General features: G+C 43.0%; 1 long non-coding RNA gene across 1 annotated transcript; it reads right to left on the minus strand.

Moving 5' to 3' along the window:
* Positions 1-4,974: 4,974 nt before the first annotated feature.
* LOC309529968 lies at positions 4,975-16,201 on the minus strand. Its single transcript, XR_014218566.1, has 3 exons — positions 16,135-16,201; positions 13,461-13,567; positions 4,975-5,049 (listed from the first exon to the last, which is right to left on the minus strand). It is a non-coding gene; the product is annotated as an uncharacterized lncRNA (long non-coding RNA).
* Between the last annotated feature and the right edge of the window lie 264 nt (positions 16,202-16,465).

Genomic DNA, 16,465 nt, shown 5'->3' on the forward strand with positions numbered 1-16,465 from the left:
TTTGGAAATCTGGGGACAGTCCCTGGGAAAAAGGGGACGTCTAGTAACCAGAATCTACAGCCCCATCTCCCATCTCCAATCAAGCATTCAGAGTCGCCCAGAGTGGCTGGGGAAACCCAGCCAGATGGACAGGGGTATAATTAATAAATTATTAGTATAGAGCATACGTACACATAGGCTATGTTCAAATCTTTGGCTTAACATATGTTGCATAGAAAATGGAGGCAGAGTCAATGGTCACAATCCAGCTCCTCCCTTAAGCATGAATGTTCTCCGAACAGGGCTTTTCTATGTATCACAGGAGACCTCCACTTTTCCTATATGCTCAAATCAACAGACCCCCTAAATATTTTTGCTTGTTCTAGCATATTTCCATCAAGTCCTCACTTTATAACCTGGGCTACTGCCAAAGACCTTTCTTTATTATCATGAAGAAATGAGTGTTTGAAATACTAATTTGAAAATCTCATTTTTAGATTATTTCTCTCAGAGTGTTGTTGGGATGTGTGTGTGTGTGTGTGTGCAGGTGGGAGGGTGTTGAGTGAAGTTTTGGATTGATCAAACATGCCTCTCTTTTGAAATCAATAAGGTGCTTGGGATTCCTTGCTGAAAAGTGTCGCGTTGTAATGGCCAATTTCGGAAGCAGGTGTGCTGCTAATGGCACAGCGCTTGTTTGTGAGAGAGAGGAAGAAAGATTATTAATTTGCAAGGCATGAGCATCTTTCTGGCACTCAAAGAAAGTTGCTGAACTTGGGCAGGGGAGTGGCTGCCTGTGGAATGACAGCGAAGGGGGATAGAATCTGGTTTCTTCTACATAAAGGGAGAGGGGAGGCATCACACGCTCTGTTGGATCTTCCCTTTTATACTCTCCAGTTTCTGATCTGCCTCCCACATAACATCATTTTGCTTAAAGTGCATTGTACCTTCATTTTTGAAATATCAAGTGACTAACAAGCAGGGCTATCGCACATGCATCCATCAGCAGGTTTATCAAGCCTGAAATTAAAAGCTAATACAGAAGAAATCTGTAGGACTAGACTTTTTTTTTGTATTTGTAAACAATTATTTAGGCCTATCTAAGAGTGACGCAGGGACATTTCAATCAGGAGCTAGTTTTCACCCTCTCTGTTAATTAAATTAACCGAGAAGTTGTTTTACCTGTCTTTGCAAAAACGGTCTCCCCCTCCAGTGAGAGGTTATGAGGCAGAGCAGAGGTAAACTTGGCAAGCCTAGTTCTTTCCAATACAACACTTTTCACTTTTCCTGATCTTTAGGACCCTCCACAAGATGGAGCCGGGGTGACTGTTTGAAGTGGGGCGTCTCTTGTACTCATGGAGCCTGCTGATACAATTTAGGATGCTCTGGAAATGCTATTATTTTAAAAATCCACTCAACCAAATATCATAATCTAAAAGGCCTGGCAAAAAGCCTTTATGAATAGTTTTAAATTGGCATCCAAAAATACTTTATATACTCCCTCATCCAGCAGAGGGAAACAACTGTGGGACTCAAAAAGAACCATTCAGTGGGGGGCTGCCATGGCTGCCCCCTCCACGGCCCCACTTCAGTTACCTGAGGAACCCACGTTACTCTGCCTAACAGCGAGGCCAAACCCTGATGCGACCATTGGGAAACAAAATTATGTGTGTAACAGAACTCAAGGTCTATGGGGTATGCAAGGCAATGCCAGAATGACCCAGAATCCTTAAATAAGGGCACGGGTGAGTAATTTATCTACAGCCAAATATATTATACAAGTTAAGGTCCTTTATTCATCATTGCTGTAGTTGCCTATGACCTCCCTGCAGTTAGTCCCAACCATTGCCTTCCAGTGTATGGGCTATTGAAGCACTTTGAGCAGAACCAAAACCAGCAAGGATGTCCCTATTAACAGTTTTCGTGCCCATCCAAATGCTGCTGTCAAGAGACCATACAGAACCTCTCTTTATGATCTTCCTCTGGGTTACGCTAAGGAAGCAGCTGAGGAAGTCTCTCTCCTCCTTGTATGACAACTGCTTGTGCAATGGAACTTGCCCCTGCACTCCCACCAAATTTGCTCTTTGGTGTTCCCCAAAGCATCAAAGGAATATTTGGGGGGTCCAGGTCCTGGAGGTGTTGCTGAACATGGTTAGAGATGACCAGCAAGTTAAAGGTGTAAAGGTCGGAACTAAACACTATAAGTTAAGAGCGTTCGCAGATGACCTTGTATTGACTTTGCAGGAGCCAAACACTAGTACAAAAAGAGTGTTGGAAATAATTCAACAATTTGGACAGGTAGCCGGATTTAAATTGAATAAACAAAAAACTAAAGTCTTAGGGAAAAACCTAACAGACATGGAAAAGAATAAGTTTCAAGAAGAGACAGGTCTGACGGTGGTTAAGAAGGTGAAATATCTAGGGGTTAATTTAACATCTAAAAATTTGAATCTGTATAAGGATAATTATGAAAAATGCTGGTCAGAAATTAAAAAAGATCTAGAAATATGGTCAAATTTGAGATTGTCAATGTTAGGCCGAATTGCAGTGATTAAGATGAATGTATTGCCTAGAATGTTGTTTTTATTTCAAACTTTGCAGATTATTGACAAGATGGACTGTTTCAAGAGGTGGCAGAAAGATATTGCGAAATTTGTCTGGCAGGGCAAAAAGCCCAGAATAAAATATAAAATATTAACAGATGCAAAAGAAAGAGGGGGATTTGCCCTGCCGGACTTAAAATTGTACTATGAAGCAGCAGCATTCTGCTGGCTGAAAGAGTGGATGCTCCTCGAGAATACAGATATCTTGGACTTAGAAGGTTTCAATAATGCATTTGGCTGGCATGCATATCTATGGTATGACAAAATCAAAGTGCATAGTGCCTTTAAAAATCATATTGTAAGGAAAGCGTTGTTCAATGTTTGGATGAGATATAAAGATCTGTTGGAAAACAAAACCCCTAGATGGTTGTCACCCTTAGAGGCTAAGGCCCACAAGAAAGTTAATATGGAGGACGGATGGCCAAAGTATTGTGAGATCTTAGAACAGGATGGAGAGAAACTGAAATTAAAGAGCCATGAAAAACTAAAACCCAAAGTACAAGATTGGCTCCACTACTATCAAATAATGGAGGTTTTCAAACAAGACAGGAAAATTGGCTTCCAGGTGGAAAAATCAAAACTTGAGACAGAACTGTTAGAACCCAATACTAAGAACTTGTCAAGAATGTATAACTTGCTGTTGAAATGGAATACACAAGATGAAACAGTTAAATCAGTTATGATTAAGTGGGCACAGGACATTGGTCATAATATTATGTCTGCTGACTGGGAAAGGTTGTGGAACACTGGTATTAAATTTACGGCATGTAGTGCTTTAAAGGAAAATGTTATGAAAATGGTCTATAGGTGGTACATGACCCCAGTTAAGCTAGCAAAAATTTACCATTTGCCTGATAACAAATGTTGGAAATGTAAGGAAACTGAAGGTACTTTTTATCATCTTTGGTGGACATGCCCGAAGATTAAGGCTTTCTGGGAGATGATATATAATGAAATGAAAAAGGTATTTAAATATACCTTCCTTAAGAAACCAGAGGCCTTTCTCTTGGGCATTGTCGGCCAATTGGTGCCAAAAAAGGACAGAACTTTTTTCATGTATGCAACAACAGCAGCAAGAATACTGATCGCAAAGTATTGGAAGACACAAGATTTACCCACCTTGGAAGAATGGCAGATGAAAGTGATTGACTATATGACATTGGCGGAAATGACGAGCAGAATTCGTGACCAGGGAAAGGAGACTGCGGAAGAAGACTGGAAGAAATTCAAGATTTATCTTAAGAACTATTATAAACTTGATGAAGCTTAGAATGTCGAGATTTTACAGAGAGAAAGGGTTGCAGTAATATAAGATCAGATTAAGAAAGGACTATGATGAATTAGGATGGGAAAGAACATTTATAAGTTGCTATAAAATTTGGACATGAGGATGCAGAAAGGGGAGGTATGGGGAAGTCCGAGGAAAGAAGTCTATGAAAGGATATTTTGAAATTATATTTGTTTGTTTGTTTGTTTTTCTTTTATGTTTGTTTGTTATAAAAACTTTTGTAAAACTAATAAAAATTTTATAAAAAAAAAAAAGGAATATTTGGGGGGTCCATTGGGGAGAAAAGGAGGGGAGTTCCATTGCAAAAGTGGAAGTGGTCTGCTCCTCCCGCAACTCACCTTCCAATTCCCAGGTAACCCAAATTTGAGAGAAATTGCTTTGCTTATCCCCAGAACAATCCAATTTGAGTTTGGCAGAGCTCACCCATTACTATCTTTTCATAAACCGCCTTGGATAAGAGAGAGAATGGCGGAAGACACGCTTCTTCTTTTGATGTGCAAAAAGTGTTACGAATGAACAAGAGTCATCTGGCGGTCTTGCGGGCCTGCAAAACTCATTGAGGCCGATTAGCTCAGGAGATGCCTGCTTTATAAAACCACGAAACATTTCCCTGTGGCCAACGTAAAGGATGCTATTGTGCAGTGAATATTCATTTGTAAATAGCAGAGCAATCCATTACGGAAACCGGGAGACGCCGGCCCCATGCAGTCATGTACTCCAAAGTAATCCGTCTTTATTACTGTCTATCCAGGACTGATTGTTGGCAGCAACTACTGCTAGAAACCATCCAGAAGCTCTTTGGTGTGTATTAATAATCAGGGTTTGAACATGAGCGATACTGGAACCTTCACAGAGAAGATTCCTCATTCTGTAAACAGCAACTCATCAAGGTTAATTCCCCCCCCCCCATCGGATACTTTACTCGGTGTAATGTGTGCCAAGACATGGCATTTGCTCAAGGAGACTGAATTCCAGCAGCGCATGAGCTGCTGTATGACTTGCAAAGATTTTGCATTCGGATTTGGTTTGTAGCAGACTATTGGAACATGTCTGTGTGGAGACTGCAATGTCATATTATCTAAGACATTGGTACTTACTTCCAAGTATACTTAGTCTATTATTGCTATTGGTGTTGTTTGATCTTCCGATTTATATACCTCTTCATAGCCAGAAGCTACCAAGCTGTGTACAATAAAAAACAGCAACCTATAAAACCAGTTGCGTGGCTATTCCCTCCCCCCCACAGGTGGAATAAATGAAGACACCGGACACAGAGTTTTAGGTTAATGGGCGAAAATGGCCACAACTTTATTGATTACAGGAAAGAAGGGTATTGGCTTTAGGCATTGGCCCCTAACCGACTATCCGGTCTAACCGGGAAGGGTTAAACACCAACAGGGGGAGCCACCCGAGATGCGTATCCCTAGGCGCTCCCCGAGGGGTTACCGCTCGGGGGCGCGCTTTAGGCCCTAGCCTCCGTAGGTTTCGGACGAGGCGTCGCCCCTCGGAGTCCTTTAACGAACTACCCTTCAAGCATTGGGGGAGGTGATGGCGTTCCTCCCCCCCAACCTTATCTGCATGACAATACCCCGGCCAATGCCTACCGCCACCGAGCCGTCGCCACCAGGGTAAAAAGGGGCGAGCCCAGGGCTGCCCCGACCTTAAGTGGCCTTACTAAGGCCCGCCCCTGCCGCCAGCCGTATAGGCATGTATAGGATTTCACTGTTAATTGGTATACTTTTGCTTTTACAGAGCCACTTGGACAGAAGTATGCCAATCTGGGATCTCATTATTTAACAGCATATATTTTTAAAAAAGTTATTTGATAATAAAAATGGTTTTATTCAAAGCCATTTATCACAATAGAAATAATAGTGAAAATTATAGATGATTAGGATAAAAGGATGCTTGAGATACGAAAGAAGTAGAAAAGAAGAAAAGACACCAAATGAGAAGCTATTATCAGTGGATGAAAAGGTTGAAGGGGGAGATGCTTCCTGGTTGGGAAGGAGAAAGGAAGAGAAAGGAAGTGTTAAAGAAAGCTTCAGTATTAAATAAGTACTTTCCTTCAGTCTCTGCTTGAAATGAAAACAGCAAATGGATGCTCTGTGCTTCAGGGCACAAGGGGGGAAAATGAGAGGTCAGGTGGCAGGAAAATTTGAAGTCACTTCACAGTGTCTAACTATATTTAATCACAGACATTTGCTTAAGTAGCATGAATAATAATAATAAATGGGTCTTTAATTGGAAAGTATGTAAAGTTTCTAAAGAGCAAAAAAACACACAGAAACCTACTATGTCCATTTTAAGGCCTGTCTTAAAATTTCCACTTTGCTTTTAAAACTATATGAAATTGCTGTAAGGCATCATCCAGAGTTTTTGAGTTAAGTGCCATCAGTATGCTGAGGACGCTTGGCTCTATTTCTCCTGGCCTTCTAAATCAGGTGATGCTATGAGAGTGCCTGGAATTGGTAATGGACTGGGGAAGGTCCAATACAAGGAATCTGATTGCTGCCAAGATGGAAGTGCTATGGGAAGTTGGTCCTTATGTAGAGGGAGATGGTGCTGAACCTGTTTGAGGGGGAGGGGTCTACACTCTCCACAAATCACAGCCTGGGGGTACTCCTATAACCAGTCACTAGAAGAGACTAGCCAGCATTTGTGAAAGCAAGTGCCTTTTACCATCTACAGCTAGTTATCCAGCTGCGGTCACTTCTCAACAAAGATAGTTTGGCCACGGCAGTGATCTATGTTCCTGGAATGTGTTATATATGGGACAGTCAGGGGCTGCCTAGATGAGGATAAATGGTGGGAGGCTACAGCCGGGGAACCACCAAAGAAGCATCAGAGGAGGAAGGCTCCGAGCCAGGAGACTGGTGGTAGGATACAGAAGACAGCTCAGGAGAAGGCGGAGGGGCAGGTGGATCGGAGGAAGAACCCGCCACTTCCACTGTCTTCCTCTCCCCTCCTACTCTGCCCCCAAGAACGAGGAGGGTGTAGCACAGCAAAAGGCACAGAGAGACCCTCCTTGAAGGAGTTTGTTGGGAAGGAGTTTGCTGTGGAGAAGCCTTAGGTCCTGAGCTCTGATCTCGGTCTTCAGGCTAGTCCTGCCCGTGGAGTTCTCTGTTTGTAGTTTGTCTCTTTGAATAAATAATCAACTTTACTGCTCGTCTCTGAGTCCCTGTGCTGACCCGCGGCTGAACCAGCCCTGACTGGGACTGCACTTAAAGGTGGTCTGAATGCTTCGGTTAATATGGAACAAAACTGCCAGAATTTTAACTGCCATGGTTTGGTTTGCTCATACGACACCTCCTTTTTCTAAGAGTATTAATGACTACCTATTCGTTTCTGGGCCAAATTCAAGGTGCTGTTACATGCCTGCAAAACCTCAAATCGACTGGGATGCAGATACCTATTAACATATAGGGATGTGGGAAAGATCCGATTCAGTTTGCATTTCAATGTGAATTACGAGTTCCCAAAACAGTGTGCTTCAAAACATTTGTTTGTTGTTTGTTGTTGTTTTTTTTCACATTTTTGGCACAGCTCTTTAAATAAACTGAGTATAAACTAGGTTGGGGCATGGCAGAATTAAGTGTAGCCTTGCAGCAGTGGAGGTGTCTGCCCCCTCAAAAAAGAAAATCAATGAAAAGTTCACTAATGGCAAACCTAAATTGGAAAGGATAATCAAATGGAGAATGGAGGAACAGTCACTAGGCAAGGTACCTGAGGGAAGATCTGGGAGTTGTAATTGATGATCAAGTAAATATGAATTGACAATGTGAAGCAGTTGCAAAACTGACTAATGTTTTATTGAGCTGTCCTAGCAGCTGCCTCCTGTGTAAAACAAATGAGGTAATTATTCCATTAATCCTGACAATAGTTTGACCTTATTGAGAAACCCACATTCAGTTTTGGACAGAGCAATTAAAACAAAAAGATAATTGTAGGGAGTTAAATGGAAGGCGAGAGAGAGAGAGGCTTAGAATGAGGAATGCAGACAATCGCCGAGCTGAGCATGGTAAATAAATTAAGAAAACAGGATAGTTGTTTGTGTGTGCTGAAAGAGGGGGTAAGAAAGAATTGTTTGGATTTGTCTGAGACATAAAAGAGGAAAGTCATGAACTTTTGAGCTCTTCGTGGAATTTACAGCATACAACACAAAAATCGCTACATAATCCAATATCTGTACAACATAAAAATAAAAACAATTACTGAAATAGTATCATAATAAGAAATTACATAGTGAAATGCAGATGTTTATAACAGCAGCAGCATAAAAAATAAAGAGTGAGAAAATCAGCAGCAAGTGTGCTCATTAGTACAAAGTGCATGCTTTGATGGCTATAGAAACACGTAAGGACCTAAGAAGAGCTTGCTAAATCAGGCCAATGGTTCCTCTAGTTATAGGAATTGGCAAACTCGGCCCGCCAGATGTTTAGGGACTACAACTCCCATCATCCCTGACCACTGGTCCCATTAGTTAGGGATGATGGGAGTTGTAGTCCCAAAAATCTGGAGGGCCAAGTTTGCCTATGCTTGCTCTAGTTCATCATTCTGCTCTCAAAGTAGCCAACGAGATGTCTATCTGAAGCCTGCAAGCAGGACTAGAGTACAATATTATTCTGCCCACTTGCAATTTCCAGGAAATGGTATTCAACAGTAGACGAAGAGCATCATGGCCAGTAGCCACTGATGTCTTTCATGATTTGGACTCAACCTCCTTTAAAGCCGTCCAAGCTGATAGGAGCCATTTCCACAGTTTAACTATATGACAAATTATTGGGGGCGGGAAGACAGGGACAGATCTTATTGGTGCTGAGCAGAAATTACACAGAAGGCCATTTTTTCTGAAAAAACACATTCCCCTTCACCCTCAACAGAAATACTTCATATATTTGCTATTGTTTTTGTGTGTGGTGCTTTGTCGCCCACCCATGGTCCATAATGATGCCAGGCCCAGAGTAATGTGGAGGATGTAGGGATCAGGTGGCGCTGTGGTCTAAACCACTGAGCCTCTTGGGCTTGCCAATCGAAAGGTTGGTAGTTCGAATCCGCTCAGTGGTGGTGAGCTCCCATTCCCCTGTCCCAACTCCTGCCAACCTAGCAGTTCGAAAGCATACCAGTGCAAGTAGATAAATAGGTACCGCTGCAGCAGGAAGGTAAATGGCATTTCTGTGTGCTCTGGCACTTGTCACGGCGTCCCGTTGTGCCAGAAGCGGTTTAGTCATGCTGGCCACATGACCCAGAAAGCTGTCTGTGGACAAACGCTGGCTCCCCTGGCATGAAGCAAGATGAGCGCCGCACCCCATAGTTGCCTTTGACTGGATGTAACCGTCCAGGGGTCCTTTACCTTAATCTTATTGTGGAGGATGCAAAATGGTGGCAAGGTAAACAAAACAGAACAGTACCTTAGGGAAAAGGAAAAAAGCTGCACTATTGCCACTGCTAAATGGAAGTCAGATCCCTGGGAAAATGTTGGAGAATTTATCCTCTTCCCTGGGGAAATTCATTGAAAAGACCCCTTCAGTTTCTCTGTCCATAACTAGGATTTTGAGAAGCTATTTGCACCCTAACCAGAACCTAAATGTGATGCTTTAAATACACAATTTGATTGCTGACCTATAGCAGTCATAATACTGCATACTTTGACCACTGCAGCTCCTAACACACAAATTTTCAATGACTTCTCCCGAGGAAGCTGTTTTTTTTTAAGAAAAGAAAGAACGAGGAAAAAAACAGACAAATAAATAGTTTCCATTTTCTCTCTGCCTTGCTTCATTGGAAAGAGCAGGCTAAAAGGAAGCCAGCTGTGTGAATTCTAGTGGCAGGTGAATCAATGCTCTAGCACTCTGTAGGTCCCTGCCAATTGCTGTGATATTGATTGACTCCTAATCAATTGCTACTATGTGACTGCTGCATAATCAGCGAGTGTAAACAACATGTGTGTGGAGATATCTGGGACGAGGGAGGCGAGCGCAGCAGGGGGCGAGAGGAGATATGAACCGAGCCTCACATAGCCTATAATTAAACGCAGCACAGTGCCCGTTAAAACAGGAAAGCACAATGGATATGAGGGTTACTGGGAAAAAGGTGGGTGGGGAATAAATTATCCAAACAGCTGTATGCATGTCTACTCAGAAGTAATTTAACAGGGCTCGCTCCTATGTAAGTGTCTGAAGAATTGAAGCCTAAAAGTCCCAGGGGACTGGAGTCCTAAGCATCCTTTTGCCATGACATACATAACAGTGGGGCCTACCATAGAGTAAACAGCATATGTACAAGCTGCTGTTTAGAGGGGTCTTCTGATACCTATGTTGTCCCCTGACCTGAAATTCTACCACACCTCCAAATTCCAGAATGTGCACACAGATTCATACAAACACATCCATGGCAATGGTCAAAGCAGCAGCTCTTTGAATGAATTTTTATTTTTATTTTTTGCTGGTGTCTGGATTTAGATCGGCCCATAATGTTTGGACTTCACTGTATGGGTTTTTGTTTATTTGTTTATTTGGGGTGATTTTTTTATGTTACTGAAGAAGGGTGTGGTTTGATATGGACTTGTCTTGAAGTCAGTGTGTTCCAGGTATAGGAAACCTTCATTATGTCAAAATCAGCATTCTTTTTTTGGGGGTGCTCTCTCAGGGACTGGGGGTCGACAGGGCTGAAGTCAAATATATTTGGAGTGGCGCTAGCTGTGGGGTGGGGTGGGGGGGCAACACTTTCCTCTATGTGTCTCGCCTTCTCCTCCTTTCTCCCCTCTGTTCGCTCCCTCTTTCCCATTTTGTTTCTCTGTTTGTAAAGCAGAGGGGGCAAGGTCTATGATATAACCAGCCCCCCTCCTCTCCCCTGTATAACTTTGACCCCCTCTGTTTCTCTCTCCCCCCCCACCCATCCTACCATCTCAGGGATGGCAGGCTCACTTCCATCCCTCACTTGACCTTGGCTAGACACACAGTATCCCTGGCCTAAATCTTGGAAGCTACAACAAGGTGAACGTCAGGGGATATCAACTAGGAGCAGTGGTGCAGCATGGGTTGCTGGCACCCAGGGTGGACAAGCTGCTTATGCCACCAGAATGTCCCCCCACCCCTGAGCCAAACAGAGCTATATCACCGGCCTGCCTGTGCAGGGGGGAACCCGCCCGCCCGCCATGACCCTTGGTGGGTGAATCCCCCCAACGCCGATGGAGAGGATATACAAAGAAAAATATTGGACATGGCTCACACCACAACTCTTATCCCAGATTCTTTTTTTATAAAACACCAAACCTTGCCATTCTCCACTGTCTCTCACCCAGGAAGGGCACAGTTTCATGCTGGATTTCACACTCCAAGGCATGAAACCAGTGTCAGATTTACATATACGCTAAACAAGCTATAGCTTAGGGCCCCACTCTCTTGGGGCCCCCCCAAAAAAATAAAGGAAAAAAACTGAATGTACATTTCCAAAATATGAGATAAAAAACAAATAAAAATAAAACCTACATACAGCAACAGTGTGTTGTATTGTGTCGTGTTGTGTAGACTCCTATCATGTAGCCTGCTCCCTAAAATATCACTGGTTTACTCATTTCTATATACAGTGGTACCATACCTTGGTTCTCAAACTTAATCTGTTCCGGAAGTCTGTTCCAAAACCAAAGCGTTCCAGAACCAAGGCACGCTTTCCCATAGAAAGTAATGCAAAATGGATTAATACCTTACTGGCTTTTAAAAACAACCCCTAAGATAGCAATTTGTTGTTGACAAAGGACAGCTGGACATATAAAGGGCCCCATTACCTTCAGTAGCTTAGGGCCTCATCAAACCTAAATCCAGCCCTGCACGAAACTACTGCTCCAGACTGCCTTCTGGAAGTCTCACTCTGGACGTAGCCTAGAGAAAAATATGACAGCCCCCTACCCAAGAAAAACAACAACAATACGACACAAAAGTGATGACCCCACCCCATCCCCTGGTTATAACCCAAAAATGCAATGACTCTCTTGGGCAACTTCTGGCAGCAATGACACTCACTATCCTAGGGAGACTTGCCTTATGTCCTCAACTACCCAGCAAAAATGGAAGGCATCTTGGGGAACTGCAGAAACTTAGGCAGATGGAATTCAGCCACAGTAGAGCTTATTCCTGCTGTTGTAATATCATGAGCTTAATGTTCTTAGGTATTATGCAAAATAAAAAATAAAAAAGACCAGCTCCATGGAATATGTATGTAAAGCTTTGCTCTACTTTATTTTTGTGGCTTATACTATAGCAGAAACTCAATTTTGCAGGTGCTGTAATGACGAAAGACCAAAAACTGCAAGTATACTAGGCAAAAAGAAAACAAAAACTACCCTCTGTGCAAACAATATATAAAGTATAATATAAATTTCCCTGCAAAATAAATGGAGTCTGATGTGCAAAAAAATAAATAAAAAGTAGGGAAATGTTCTGATAGCTACAGTTAAGATTTTAATATTTTCTTTTCCCCTCACTTTCTTCTGCACATAAAATCTGGGAACAGTAAGCAAAGAGAGGTTATCTGCCTGAGGCAAACATTCAATTTGCTCTAGTTTGTGAATCATTTCCACTGTAAAGAACTGCTGTTTAGCTATCCCCCCTGCTGAATGCTTTCAGAGACAGATGAAATTGAGCAAACAACTATTTCTGCAGTCGAAGAGGTGTGCCTGTGTCTTACTGCTTTCAGTGGGAGACCTGGCATTTGATGGTCTTTGATCCTTCATGCCATGACAGCTAACATAAAGAGAAATGTGTGAATTTGGCAGAGAACATAACAATGCAGATGTAGGATGAGCTGACAAATGAAAATTTGGTTCAATGTGTCAGAGCACAGTGAAGAGAAGAACAAAACCAAAGGTGGCCCAATCATCCCCTTGTCTCTTCCTCTGGTTGTATGAATCTTGCTTCTGAGATGCAGTCGCAGATCTTCCCAACTGGAACTTTTGTTTCAAAAAGTGTCGACAGTGGCTTACCTGGTTCTGACTAGTTTCTAAGTGGAAAGGTGTTAGATAGATGATAGATAGATAGATGATAAGGTAAAGGGATAGATGATAGATAGATGATAGATAGATAGATAGATAGATAGATAGATAGATAAATAGATGATAGATAGATAGATAGATAGATAGATAGATAGATAGATGATAGATAGATAGATAGATATAGACAGATAGATGATAAGGTAAAGCTAAAGGGACCCCTGACCATTAGGTCCAGTCGTGGCCGACTCTGGGGTTGCGGTGCTCATCTCGCTTTATTGGCCGAGGGAGCCAGCGTACAGCTTCCGGGTCATGTGACCAGCATAACTAAGCCACTTCTGGCGAACCAGAGCAGCACACGGAAACGCCGTTTACCTTCCCGCCGGAGCAGTACCTATTTATCTACTTGCACTTTGATGTGCTTTTGAACTGCTAGGTGGGCAGGAGCAGGGACCGAGCAATGGGAGCTCACCCCGTCACGGGGATTTGAACCGCCGACCTTCTGATCAGCAAGTCCTAGGCTCTGTGGTTTAACCCCAGCGCCACCCGCGTCCCTTAGATAGATGATAGATAGATATTCAGTCTTCCCTTGTGGAAAGTTCCTTACCTTGGTAGTTTTCCTTGGCTTCTTTTGCAGCTGGAGGGTTTTACCTGTCATGGCAGCTCTCCCCGCTGTGAATAACAAATTCTTCCCTTCCTCCACGTACTTGAATCCTTTTTAGCCAATGTGATAAAGGGGATAAAATGTTTTTAGTAAATAACTAAGTAAGATCAGTTTGTCAATTAAGTACAAGAATACTTTATCCACAGCTCCCAAACTCGTGGGCAGAACAGAATGTTGTTATCTTACCCATTTAATTCTCCTCTGGATTTTGCAATGCTCATTTTTTAAAAAAGGAAAGTACAGAAACTGTGTTTATAGATGTAAACTCTGAGGTAACATTTAGTTATAAATGCTTCTTTTGGGACACAGTGCATTCAGAAATGTGTATATTGAGATAAGATATGCTCAAAATGCAAACTGACATATCTGAATGTGCATGTTTGTGAAGTTTTTTTTAAAATGCAGATTAATTTGGATAGATGAAGGAAGAAGCATATGAATAAACACATGTGAAAATGACAGGGATAGGAAATAGTCTGAGTCATCATCCTGACTCATGTTTTCCCTCACTAGGCTGAAGTTGAGTGACAAATTGTCACAGCATATGTATATTATATTTTTCTTCAAACTGCTTCCCGCCCCCGCCCCCCAACACTTGTTGGTATGAACCTTTCCCCACATAAGAACATAAAATGAGCCTGCTGGCTTAAACCAATGGCCAGTGAGGTGAGGTTAGTGGACTAAGCTAGTCCCCTCAATGTTCTGGGACAATTAGAGTATTAAAGTATTAAAGCCTGGTGCCTCCTTCCCTAAGCCTGGGCAGCTTCTGCCTGGCTTAGGCAGGGAGGTGTTATGCTTCAACGGGGGCCAAGAGCCCTTCTGCCATCTTCCCAAAGCCCAACTGGCTTTGGGAAGGAGGCAGGAAGTCTCCAGAATTCTCTCAGAGGTCTGGCACCACCTTCCCAAGCCTGGGAAGCTTCTGACCAGCTTAGGAAGGGAAGCATGACGCTCATGCATGCAATGTCACAATGTCATGACATCACACTTTTCCCCCTCCTCCCAGTCGCCCTTGCAAGCTGGTACCTCTGGCCCTAACTGTTTCCCTACAAAAAAATTACCACTCACCACTGCCAATGCCCCACCAAGTCCAGCACCCTGCTAGCTGGAGATAAGTGCAACAGCATCTGTGCTTCCCAGCAACTGGTATTTAGAGGCATAATAAATGAATAACTGAGATCCAGTGCTGAGGGCCTTCTGGCGGTTTCCTCATTGCGAGAAGCAAAGTTACAGGGAACCAGGGAGAGGGCCTTCTCGGTAGTGGCACCAGCCCTGTGAAATGCCCTCCCATTAGATGTCAAAGAGATAAACAACTATCTGAGGTTTAGAAGACATCTGAAGGCAGCTCTGTTTAGGAAAGTTTTTAATGACTGATGTTTTAATGTATTTTTAATCTTTATTGGAAGCTGCCCAGAGTGCCTGGGGTATGCATGTATGTAAAGGTAAGGGGACCCCTGACCATTAGTTCCAGTCATGGCCGACTCTGGGGTTGCAGCGCTCTTCTTGCTTTATTGGCCGAGGGAGCTGGCGTACAGCTTCTAGTTCATGTGGCCAGCATGACTAAGTTGCTTCTGGAGAACCAGAGCAGCACACAGAAACACCGTTTACGTTCCCGCTGGAGCGGTACCTATTTATCAACTTGCATTTGATGTGCTTCCAAACTGCTAGGTTGGCAGGAGCTGGGACCCAGCAACAGGAGCTCACCCCGTCGCAGGGATTTGAACCGCTGACCTTCTGATTGGCAAGTCCTAGGCTCTGTGGTTTAACCCACAGCACCACATCTGTCCATATGTATGTATGTATGTATGTATGTATGTATGTATGTATGTATGGCTAGAGGTCCTCTGTGCATTATATTCTGCACCTGAGACTTGTCTGAGCCACTCAGGTGGCAGAATGGAAATATTCTTTTAGACTAGGAATGGGGAGCCTGTGGCCCTCTGGAAGTAGTATTCCTTACAAACTGGATTAAAATATAATCCATAAAACGCAATATAAAACCATCTACTCAGCAGCAATGTCAAAACAAAAAAGAAGGCCAAAAGAAAAACCATCAGTAAACTGAGCAAAACCCCAATAGGCAACAGCATTTTGCATTAGCCCCTGAAGACCATAGAGACCCCCAAGTCCGTTGAAAGGGATGGGGTCTGCCCAATGTTATGCAGCACTGAGCGCCACAACTTTGGGGTCATTGCTGGGACAGGTGCTCCCACAGTGTTAAGCTTCTGATTTCCATTTCAAGCAAGGAAAATATCCTAGCAGCCTCTATGATCAGCATCTCTTGAAGAAAAGAATCCACATTTCCCTCAACCTGCTGCAGAAGAAGTTATTTCGGGACTTCAGCCTAGATAACACACTGTTTTATGTCACATATATCTTCAGTCCATAAAGGAAGAGAGTCGTGAGCATCCTATGCAAGGATGCAACTATTTGTGTCGGAAGGCAATTGTGGACTAGAACTATAAGTTCAACCGCCCCAAAGGGAAAGACACAATAGGGGAAAGGGCTTGTTTAGAGTGTTCAGCTAGAACCAGGGACACTCAGGTTCATATTCTTAACTCTGCCATGAAGTTTATTGGGAAGCAGTTCCAACTAGCCACCATCTCTCAGCCTTACCTACCTGACACAGATGCTGTGAGGATAAAATTGGAGCAAAGGAGAAAGATGTTTGTCCATGTAGATATGAAACAAGAATGCGAGGGAGCAGCTGGTCTGGTCCCAGTTTTTTTTTTAAATAAACACAGCACAGTCCCAGCTGGCAGAAGACGATTGCTTATTCTGGCCAAAATAGATAAGAGTGCAACTTTTTCGAATGAATAATGCAAAATGTAAAAATCTGCTCAACATGGGAGGATGTCAGTCAGTCTCCCTTTGTACAATTTCAAGTCAAGGGCAGGATGATAAAGCGTCCAGTTTCTCTTCTCACCTTTTGCAAATGGTAACAGCACTGC

Source organism: Podarcis vaucheri, assembly GCF_965113315.1.
Source record: "Podarcis vaucheri genome assembly, chromosome: 3".
Lineage (NCBI taxonomy): Eukaryota > Metazoa > Chordata > Lepidosauria > Squamata > Lacertidae > Podarcis > Podarcis vaucheri.